General features: G+C 34.5%; 1 protein-coding gene across 5 annotated transcripts in view; it reads right to left on the reverse strand.

The window, feature by feature from the left end:
• Positions 1–11,366, reverse strand: part of Wdr24 (WD repeat domain 24) — a 41,928-nt gene that overhangs the window by 12,423 nt on the left and 18,139 nt on the right. The window lies entirely within an intron of this gene.

Here is an 11,366-nt window from a genome sequence, read left to right on the forward strand (position 1 = left end):
ATCGTATCGAATTATAGACAGCTTTCCACGGATATCAAAAGGTTAAATTATAAGATTAAAACTAGTTTTGTTAGTCCCAGAGAGCCTAAGGCCCAGGTTAATAAAAGTGGTATTTATTTTATTTAAATTTTCATGGAAAACTGTGCGTAATACGATGCTATGCATGATTTTTCAGTATTGCTGAGAACCGGTTCTTTTATCCTTTAAAATGATTACATTAAACATTTTAACTTTAGAGAAGGTGTGTTTTTAATAAACAATACATTTCAACTTTTCAAGACTTTATAAAAGAAACATGACGCTTAAACTAGAAAATTAATATTCAGCTTTCAAAATCTTTATTAGACTGTTCCTAATTTTTCATAGATACAGGTGATCAGAATTCATTAAAAAATTAGTGGCGAAGCTGTTCTATATTTTACCTTGTCTGTCCGTTACGCCATGGGAGAAATATAATTTTCTCGGCTGCTATTAAACATTGACAGCTAAAATTTTTAGTGAAAATTTATATGAAATATTCTAAACATTGCTTTGTTCGACTGTCTTCATCCGCGTTAATCTTCTTCTAGCGATCATATTTCTGTGCGATTTGAAAAAAAAAGTTGAAAATAGACAATTAAAAATTTACTAAAAGAAATTGAATTTCCAATTTAAAAGAAAATAATTTGAGACATCCTTACGTAGAAGTTAAAATTTGCAAAGATGTGGCCCGTGAAAAGATTTGTTCTTTCTACAACAAGCAGAGGGTGTGGAATTAAAACAACATAAAACTGTGTTTTGTAAATAAAAAACAAAACTAATTAAATTATTTGCTAAATTTCAAAGATAGATCAGGAAACTTTAAATGTAGGTATGAAAAAGGGGTAGAAATCTTTACCAACAAAAAATAAAAGTCAAGAAAGTCTAAATTTTAATTTTTAATAGGGGAGTAAACACTTCTCTACCCCCAACCTTGGACGTCTAAATATAATTCTCTTCAGTTGCTTCATATCCTTGTGTATCTTTATATTTGTAAATTTTTGTTTGATTTTGTATGAACACAAATGTAAAGGAGTAGTGGGGTCAAAGAAAAATTTTCTAAGCAATAGTTTATAACGCAATAAATATTTAGGTACTTCTTTGTTCAATAGAAAATCTTTAGAGAAAGTGTTACTTTTCTCACCAAAAAAGTCAGGGATCTGAAGGGATAAGACAATGAGCGATAAATTGATGTACATCCCTAATGTTAATACACAAAATTACCCCTTCTGTAGAATACAAATAGTGGTTGAAACGTATGGACACACTTAATAAACCAACTTATCAAAATTCATTTAAAGTCCCCAAAGTTAAGCCAACAAATAAGAAAACGTTATGAAACTTTGGGGACCAGTGTAATAATCCGGCCACTGTCCACACTTTCTTTGTACTTGAATGGAAAGTTCATTGTTGTGTATCCAACGAATTTGGACAACTAGTAACAAAGCAAATGCTTTTAAAATTAAGGTATAGTATTATCTCGTATTCATTCGAATCCGGTGGATAGGAACCGGTTCTCATCCATACGAAAAAACTATGTTTAGCATCGAATTATATCCAGCTTTCTACGAATATAAAAATGTACAATAATAAGATTAAAACCAGTTTTTTTAGCCGGTGCCATCGGCACCTTGGGGCTAAAAAAACTGGTTTTAATCTCATAATTGTACATTCTATAACCGCGGAAAGTCGTTTATAATACGATGCGAGAAATAACTATTATCAAATTGGTTGAAGGCGAGCTATATAATGTAATTCTTATTTCCAAATAAAGAAATATTAGGTATTTACTCCTCAAATCATTAAGTTGTACAAAAGTTTTAGAAATATTTTTAAAAATAAGTCAAGTTATTCAATTCAATTAGTAACAGAGAATATGAGTTTTGAAGCAAATACAGTTTGAAAACTACATAAAAAAATTAAAATATATAGTGTAAAGAACTTATGTTAAGATCCCCTACTTCAAATAAAATCCTCTTCATGAAACTATCTTATAAATGCATGTCAAACTATAAGAGCAAAGAAACCGAGTTTTTATGTATTTTAGCTAGCTGCAACTCATGCCATAAATCTGACTTTACCCACATCAAGCATATAAAGCCTGAAAACTGTCTTTTTACAATTTTATAATTTCAACAATTTTAGAAGTATAAAACTGAAAGGTTAGATACATCAGAAAGCTATGCAGGGATAGGACAATAGCCTATAAATTGATGTACAACTCCAATCATGATAAACAAAATTACAAATAGTGATTAAACGTTTGGACACTCTACTTAATAAACCAACCAATAAAATATCAATAAAAGTTCCCAAAGTTGTTAAGCCAACGAATAAGAAACGTTATAATAAAACTTTGAAGACTTGAGTAATAATCAGCCTAATGTTCCTACCTCCTCGAAAGCTATGAGACAAAGAAAATTATTAGATAACCAATCCTATAATATAAAATGTTGGGGTATTCTAGATTTGTGGGTTCCAGGATGGTACTAGTCTATTCCCTAGATGCGGAAAAACATTTAAAACATAGAATACAAAAAACTTAACTATGTTTAAAATGAAAAGCTGCATTTAATCAAAAACAATTCTTTAAAATCTGTTTGGTTGGATGAACAAAGGGGGGGGTTTTTAATGCAACCATCTCGTAATCAATGTATAAATGGCACTTAGAATTCGAATTTCGATCTCAAATTTTGCATGAGTAATCCTTGGTAGGTCTATTTTCCCTAAATCGAACAAAAAGTTGGAAAAGTAACGGCTGGCAGCTGGCGGCTCAGCCGTTTAGCCGTTTTTTGCCTATTTTCAGGGCAAATTCATCATTAATTACGTAGGAATCAACTTTTAAAAACAGATTTTTGGTTTAATTCATGTTAAATGATAGCAATAACTATTTTTTTAATTTCTAGTACCAGCTGCTAAACGGCTAGAACCGGCTGAAAACGGCTGGGAGCTGCCAAGAGTATGAAGAGTTGATAGGGCATGTGACATGTCTAGGGGTAGGTTTTTATGGTTGCTGAGCTCAAAAATGCTACCAAAAATAGTGGCAGCCCATCCATATGGCAGCTGGGTAACAGCTGCAGCTCAGCTGGTAGCGGCCAAGAGTAGAATGAGTAGATAGGGCTTGTAACGTGTCTAATGGTAGGTTTTTATGAGTGCTAAGCTCAAAAATACTACCAAAAATGGTGGCAGCTCAATCATATGGCAGCTGGGTAACGGCCGCTGCTGAGCTGGGAGCTGCCAAGAGTTGAATGTGTAGATAGGGCTTGTGGCGTGTCTAGGGGTAGGTTTTTAGGGGTGCTAAGCTCAAAAATACTACCAAAAATAGTGGCCGCCCATCCATATGGCAGCTGGGTAACAGCTGCAGCTCACCTTGGAGCGGCCAAGAGTAGAATGAGTACATAGGGCTTGTGACGTGTCAAGGGGTAGGTTTTTATGGGTGCTGAGCTCAATACTACTACCAAAAATAGTGGCCGCCCATCCATATGGCAGCTGGGTAACGGCTGCAGCTCACCTTGGAGCGGCCAAGAGTAGAATAAGTAGATAGGACTTGTGACGTGTCAAGTGGTAGGTTTTTAGGGGTGCTAAACTCAAAAATGCTACCAAAAGTAGTGGCAGCCCATCCATATGGCAGCTGGGTAACAACTGCAGCTCAGCTGGGAGCGGACAAGATTAGAATGAGTAGATAGGGCTTGTGACGTGTCAAGGGGTAGGTTTTTATGGGTGCTGAGCTCAATACTACTACAAAAAATAGTGGCCGCCCATCCATATGGCAGCTGGGTAACGGCTGCAGCTCACCTTGGAGCGGCCAAGAGTAGAATAAGTAGATAGGACTTGTGACGTGTCAAGTGGTAGGTTTTTGGAGTGCTGAGCTCAAAAATACTACCAAAAATAGTGGCGGCCCATCCACATGGCAGCTGGGTAACAGCTACAGCTCAGCTAGGAGGGGCCAATAGTAGAATGAGTAGATGGGGCTTGTGACGTGTCTAGGGGTGGGCTTTTATGGTTGCTTAGCTCAAAAATACTACCAAAAATAGTGGCCGCCCATCCATATGGCAGCTGGGTAACAGCTGCAGCTCAGCTGGGAGCAGCCAAAAGTAGATGAGTAGATAGGGCTTCTGATGTGTCTAGGGGTAGGTTTTAATGGACGCTGAGCACAAAAATTAGTGCCGTCCCTTCTATATGGCAGCTGGGTAATGGCCACAGCTCAGCTGTTTTTTGAGGCTTAAAAAAGGGGGGGGGGCGAAAGTGACACTTTTTGAAACCAAAACTAAAAGTCAAAGGAACTCAACTAAAAAAAGAGTTACAGGTCTGACATTTTGCATGGCAGTTGCTTTATAGGGGTACAATATGGAAATGTGAAGAAACGGCGGCGCAACCGCCGAGAAAAGGCAACAAAAATTACGGCGGGAAACGGCGGTTTTTGGCGGTTGCGCCGCCGTTTCTTCACAGTTCCATATTGTACCCCTATAAAGCAACTGCCATGCAAAATCTCAGACCTGTAACCCTTTTTTTAGTTGAGTTCCTTTGTTGACTCTTAGTTTTGGTTTCAAAAAGTGTCACTTTCCCCCCCCCCCTTGATTATTTCAGTGGAATTAAACTTCTTCCTATTAACATTTTACCTTTTTTTCATGGATATATTACTAATAACTCTTTTTAATTACTAGATTTCACTGTTTCAAGAGCTGAAAACTACCAAAAAAACGGCTGAGAAAAGCTAACAATAGCCAAAAGTACATAGCATGTGACGTGTCTAGGGCTAGGTTTTTATGGGTGTTGAGCTCTAAAATACTACCAATAAAAGTTCGGGCCTGTCTATATGGCAGCTGGGTAACAGCTACAGCTGAGCAGCAGCCCTTACCATGCTGCCATTTGGATGGGCTTTTCTATTTTTGGGAGTATTAATGAGCTAGGCACCTATAAAAACTTACACCTCTTTGACACATCACAAGCTATGTCTTTACTTGTTGACTTTTATCTGTTGGTAACTGTTCTCAGCCAATTTCAGCCGTTTTACAACTAAATCAATACATTGATAAGGTGTTGTTATTAATAATATAAAATGACAATAGTGTATTTATACTGAAATATTCAATATTTGGTTATCCTTCAATAGTCCCAATAGTCAATGAGTCTTAAATAACGGCTTACTGCTAAGCTTAGCTGTTACCCAGCTGCAATATGGATGTGCGGCCACTTTTTTTAGTAGTATTTTTGAGCTCAGCACCCATGAAAACCTACCCCTAAACACGTCACAAGCCCTATGAACTCATTCTACTCTTGGCCGCTCCCAGCTGAGCTGTTGCTTTTACCCAGCTGCCATAGGAATGGGCCGCCACTATTTTTGATAGCATTTTTGAGCTCAGCACCCATAAAAAACCTACCCCTAGACATGTCACAAGCCCTATCTACCCATTCTACTCTTGGCCGCTACCAGCTGAGCTGCAGCTGTTACCCAGCTGCCATATTGATAGGCGGCCACTATTTTTGGTAGTATTTTTGAGCTCAGCACCCAATAAAACCTATCCCTAGACACCTCACAGGTGCTATGTACTCATTCTACTCTTGGCCGCTCCCAGCTGAGCTGTAGCTTTTACCCAGCTGCCATGTGGATGGGCCGCCACTATTTTTAGTAGTATTTATGAGCTCAGCACCCCTAAAAACCTACCCCTAGACACGTCAAAAGCCCTATCTACTCATTCTACTCTTGGCTGCTCCCAGCTGAGCAGCGGCCGTTACCCAGCTGCCATATGGATGAGCTGCCACTATTTTTGATAGCATTTTTGCGCTCAGCACCCATAAAAACCTACCCCTAGACACGTCAAAAGCCCTATCTACTCATTCTACTCTTGGCTGCTCCCAGCTGAGCAGCGGCCGTTACCCAGCTGCCATATTGATGAGCTGCCACTATATTTGATAGCATTTTTGAGCTCAGCACCCATAAAAACCTACCCCTAGACATGTCACAAGCCCTATCTACACATTCTACTCTTGGCCGCTACCAGCTGAGCTGCAGCTGTTACCCAGCTGCCATATTGATGGGCTGCCACTATTTTTGGTAGCATTTTTGAGCTCAGCACCCATAAAAACCTACCCCTAGACATGTCACAAGCCCTATCTACCCATTCTACTCTTGGCCGCTACCAGCTGAGCTGCAGCTGTTACCCAGCTGCCATATGATTGAGCTGCCACTATTTTTGGTAGTATTTTTGAGCTCAGCAACCATAAAAACCTAGCCCTAGACATGTCACATGCCCTATCAACTCTTCATACTCTTGGCAGCTCCCAGCCGTTTTCAGCCGGTTCTAGCCGTTTAGCAGCTGGTACAAGAAATTTTAAAAATGGTTATTGCTATCATTTAACATGAATTAAACCAAAACTATGTTTTAAAAAGTTGATTCCTACGTAATTAATGATGAATTTGCCCTGAAATTAGGCAAAAAACGGCTAAACGGCTGAGCCGCCAGCTGCCAGCCGTTACTTTTCCAACTTTTTGTTCGATTTAGGGAAAATAGACCTACCAAGGATTACTCATGCAAAATTTGAGGTCGAAATTCGAATTCTAAGTGCCATTTATACATTGATTACGAGATGGTTGCATTAAAAACCCCCCCCCTTAAATATACAGATTAGCTTGATGATTGTATGTTACGGAAGTCTTTTCAATTTATCATTAAAATAAAATTAGAAAATACCCAGAAGTTTCACATCATTGACTGTCAATACTTTATTAAACGATAATTTCTTCGCCTCTAGCTTCTAGGAAAGAAAGGGGGGGGAGGGCAGGAAAATAGCTTAAAACCTCCCCATATTTATAAAGCTTATCTTAAAAATACTACCAATTCGGGCCAACAATTTCTTAGATCTTCCGCTTGAGAAAAAAAAACTTACTACTTTCTATTATAGGATACATAGACAATTTCGTAGTTTAGTTATCTTGAGACGACACTGACATCCTTGTTTTAAACATTCATCAAGGGCATTATGAGTTTTGTAATTATAAAACTTACATAATTAGCGCACATTATAAGATTTAAATTTATTCGTACAAAGGTCTGACGGACCGACACATCATAAATAGAAAATCCAGCGTTAAATTCTTTAAAATCCTCTGAACCACAAAGATACCGAATAAGAATCCAGAAATTTAATTTGAATGCTCTTTAACTTTGGTATATCAAAATGTATATATTTGAAAGCAACATACATGAATCTATAAAGCACACAAATCTAGCCCGATTTTAAAAATACAATGTTTGAGTGTATCATTGTGTATTGGTAAAACTTTTAAACATCCATTTTCCTATCTCTGTAAGCCAAATTTGTCCGTTCGATAAAGAACATCTTACCAGTGAAACTCGAGGGGAATGGGGGGGGGGGGGAGAAAATTCATCTAGGCATATTGAACATAGCAATTATAATGAAAAAGGGGAAGGGAAGTGGTACGAGGATTGAAAAGTAAATTTCTTAACATCCGCTTTCTCTCGTTCAAATCTCCGTTCAACCCAGAAAAAATAGTTCAGTCAGTTTACAGAGAACCCGTTAGTTACTTCAGAAAATATTTAAGTTAAAGCTTTTTTTAAGACGCAAAATAAAAAAGTATTTAAAATATTAATTTGCTTGGAGGATTTTATTAGAGTGATAAAATTTACCAAAAAATGAATATTACAATAAATGTATTTGTAAAATCGAAGCTTAATTTAGGTCTGTACGTCCATCCATCCCAGTTATCTCTTTTCAATAATTTAGGCATGCTATAAAAATCCTAATATTTTCCAATTTTGCAATAAGTGATTATTGCTGTAACAAAACGATTCCTTGAACAACAAGTTACAACATCTATATAATCATTAAACAGAATCCTGCTTAACACAATTTTGCTCCAGTTCATATACAATTTTGAAACTCTAGAGAGGTTTATATTAGTTTGTTCTACCGTTAGATTTTAGTGCTTTGCTTTTATGGACGATGCCATCCTTGTTTGTTTTGAAATAAAACAGACATTTTTTTATATTTAACTTAGATCTTGGTAGTGTTGTTATTTATGACAAAGAGCTGCTATTTTATAAATAAAGTATATAGGTCTGTCAGTCCAGCAAAAAATTAATAGGTAGATTTCAAAGGCAAGGTTAAATAGGACATTTGAAGAAAGACTTGTTCTCCAGTATTTAATCCTTAAAATGGCGCAACTAGAGATAAAAAAAATAAAAAAAAGAAGAAAATAAGCGATAAAATGATATAAAACACCAATTATGAAAATTAAATTTAAGGATAGAAACCTTGAGTAACTGCTAGTGTATGTTTACCATCCAATTAAGATTTAATAAAAAACTACCTAAATTTAAAAGTAAACAGACCCAATAACATTTTTGAGTATAAAACACTTTTTAAAGGAAATAATATGTTTCTTTTCTAGTGTCATATCTCTTTCTTCAACACAATATTGCCAAAATCTATGAATGAAATAAGTTCATTCATTCATTCACTCGCGTCAAAATAACAAAGTAATATACTTAAGTCTATGAAAAGGAAATACCTTTTTTGGTTACAATTTTCCTTGAAATAACCAGGGAGGGAGGGAACAATGGGCTGTTTATCACCCTATTCCCAAAAGTTTTGTATTAACGTTATCTTATTCGTTGGCTTAACAACTTTAGGGACTTTTATTAAACTTTAATTGGTTGAATCATTAAGTTACATATCCAAACGTTTCAACAAATGTACAGAAGAGGTAATTTTGTTTTTCTTCATTGGGGAGGTGCGTCAATTTATCGGCCATTGTCTAATCCCTTTAGATCCCTGGAAATAACACTCGACTCAGACGCATTTATTTTGAAAATATTGGAAAACTTTTAGTCAGATTTCAAGTCAAATAGAATTAATCCTTAAAAAGTAAACGGAAAGAACGAGAAAGAGAGACACAGACTAAAGGACAAATACGAAATACAGATGCTTTTCTACTACTGTTTAGCCTAGGAGAAAAGGGTAATGGGTCTGTCAATTGAGCTCACAGTTTCATTCTTGTATTCGTTGGCTTAAATCTAGAATAGGTTGTGCGTTCATCAGTGTATAAACTTGTCAACCAATATTTTTTTACATAATAAACATCATAATTTGGAGGCAGCAGACGTCTATTCATTGTCCTATGTCCTATCCCTTAAGAGCAGCCAAATCATTTTTGTCATTTATAGAGTAGCTATGCTACAAAAAGATGTTAAACTCTAAAATTCTATAACCATCGTCTTAATGCTTCTTTTCCCAAATTCTTATCAGTTTATCCTCGAATGAGTTAAAGTCTTCTCTTTTGTGACCCAATATCTGTCAGATAATCTTTGAGATGAAGGGATAGGTAAATTGAAAATAAATCATTAATTTCCCAGAAAATAATGATAAGCTACCCAAAACTAAATTATTATCTTCTATAAAGATTAATCTATCTTATATAGGCCAATTGTATGGTTGTGGGTCTTTGAGTTAGTATAAATCTATTTTACTATCAAAATGGAAATATTGATGCATTGCAAGTTACTAGTTAATGAAAATTTTTATTAACTTTCTTTTTATCCTTGTAAATAAAATAATGGTAAAACAATCTTTGCAGTCTTAAAACTTGGCTCTAGAAAACCATTAAAAACCTAGATATGCACTCATTTGTTAAATATTCTGGCCTTAGTTTGACTGACATTTAGGTTATTATCTTAATTAGTTATACGATAAAAACAGCATTCTTAACGTATTTTTCCATGTTAAAGCTCTTCTTTAAAAGTATACATTTTTTATCTTAGGTTTCGGTCAAAATTATAACAAAACAATTTGAGTTAAAATATTCTAAATTAGCGAACACATTCTTTATTTTTATAAAAACAGAACTTAATCTCATGAAAAGGTACCATTTTATAGTAATGATTACTGATCTTAATTTGTATCTTCTATGAGCTTTTCAATAAAGTTTTCTTATTTTTTAATAAATAGTAAATAATAAATAGTTTCTCAATAAGGTTTCTTAATTCTTAATAAATAGTAAATGGAGAATAACTTAAAAAATATAATTAACATACTTTGATAGATATCTTAATTATTAAACTATTTTATGCCAAAAAATATCAAGGAAAAAATTGCTGTATTACATTTTACTTAATCATCCTTGTAATAATCATAATTTGGTTGATGACTTGTTCTGTAAAGTACAAATATTTTAATGCTGGCCTACTTTTACTTCTCCTGTAAATATTTTAGGATATAATCAATTAGAATATAGGAAATTGCCCTTTCCAAATCTATCATAAAAAGAAAGTTTACTTTTTGTTTACAAGGATGACATCATTTATAAAAGTTTAGAAGAAACCTTTAGTATATAAAAAAAAACATTAAGGGAGACATTTTAGCGCGGATTTTGTATAAAAGTGAGTATTATAACCTTTTATTCAACGAAAAAAATTCAATTCATCAGTATCATTGATTTAAGATTTCCTTATCATTTGCATTTTCAGGCTCTTCTTATGTTCTAATGACTATATGCATATTGTTTTTCTACTATTACCACAAGCAGCATTATTCTTGTTTTAAAAAGGGATGGATTTTTGCAAACACTTTATTCAAAGAAATTACTATGTTTTATCGACCATACTCTTTCTGTTTAATAGTTTACGCTTAATTTTCTTGTTTAATTGGTATTGCTACGCGTCTTATACACTTTATTTATAGCTTTGGAAGATTTTTAGTTGTTTCAATATTTACTAAAATGTATAAATAGTCAAAAATGATTTAGAGAAAACAAATCCTCAACTACTTAACAATGAAGCAGGATAAACAAAACACAGAACCAAATTAACCCGAGGCAAATCATACATCATTTTCTCTTTTAATTTTCCCAAAATTACACCCATGTCAAAGCATCAAACTATGAGCGAGAAAAAGATTAATAGATTCTTCTAACAATGGTGGTTAATATTTAAAAATCAAATACCTTCATTTTTATGAATATTTAAACTTAAAAAACTAAATTGAATGCCGTTTACATAATATTAAAACAAATTTTATAATAGGGTAGTTAAAAATTTAATCTAAAATTAATATCTTTTTTTTAAATGACATTTGAAATACAGCTAAATTAGATATAATCATATGTATAACTGCAGCTTAAACCAATAGCGAAATTAATTCGAAAAAAATTACGAAACCTATACGTGGTTTTCAACTGTCGTTGGGGGGCAACACATCGTAAAATTGACGACCTCTCCGTATGCCCCCAAAATATTATTTTAGATTTATTTCACTTGTTGGTTATACCTTATACCTGGAATAACTGCCTTATAAAAGTTCCATCATCGTACTTGTTCTTTTTTTATCAA

This window comes from Acartia tonsa, chromosome 2 (assembly GCF_053477335.1).
Source record: "Acartia tonsa isolate MP-2025a chromosome 2, ASM5347733v1, whole genome shotgun sequence".
In the NCBI taxonomy this organism is placed as follows: domain Eukaryota; kingdom Metazoa; phylum Arthropoda; class Copepoda; order Calanoida; family Acartiidae; genus Acartia; species Acartia tonsa.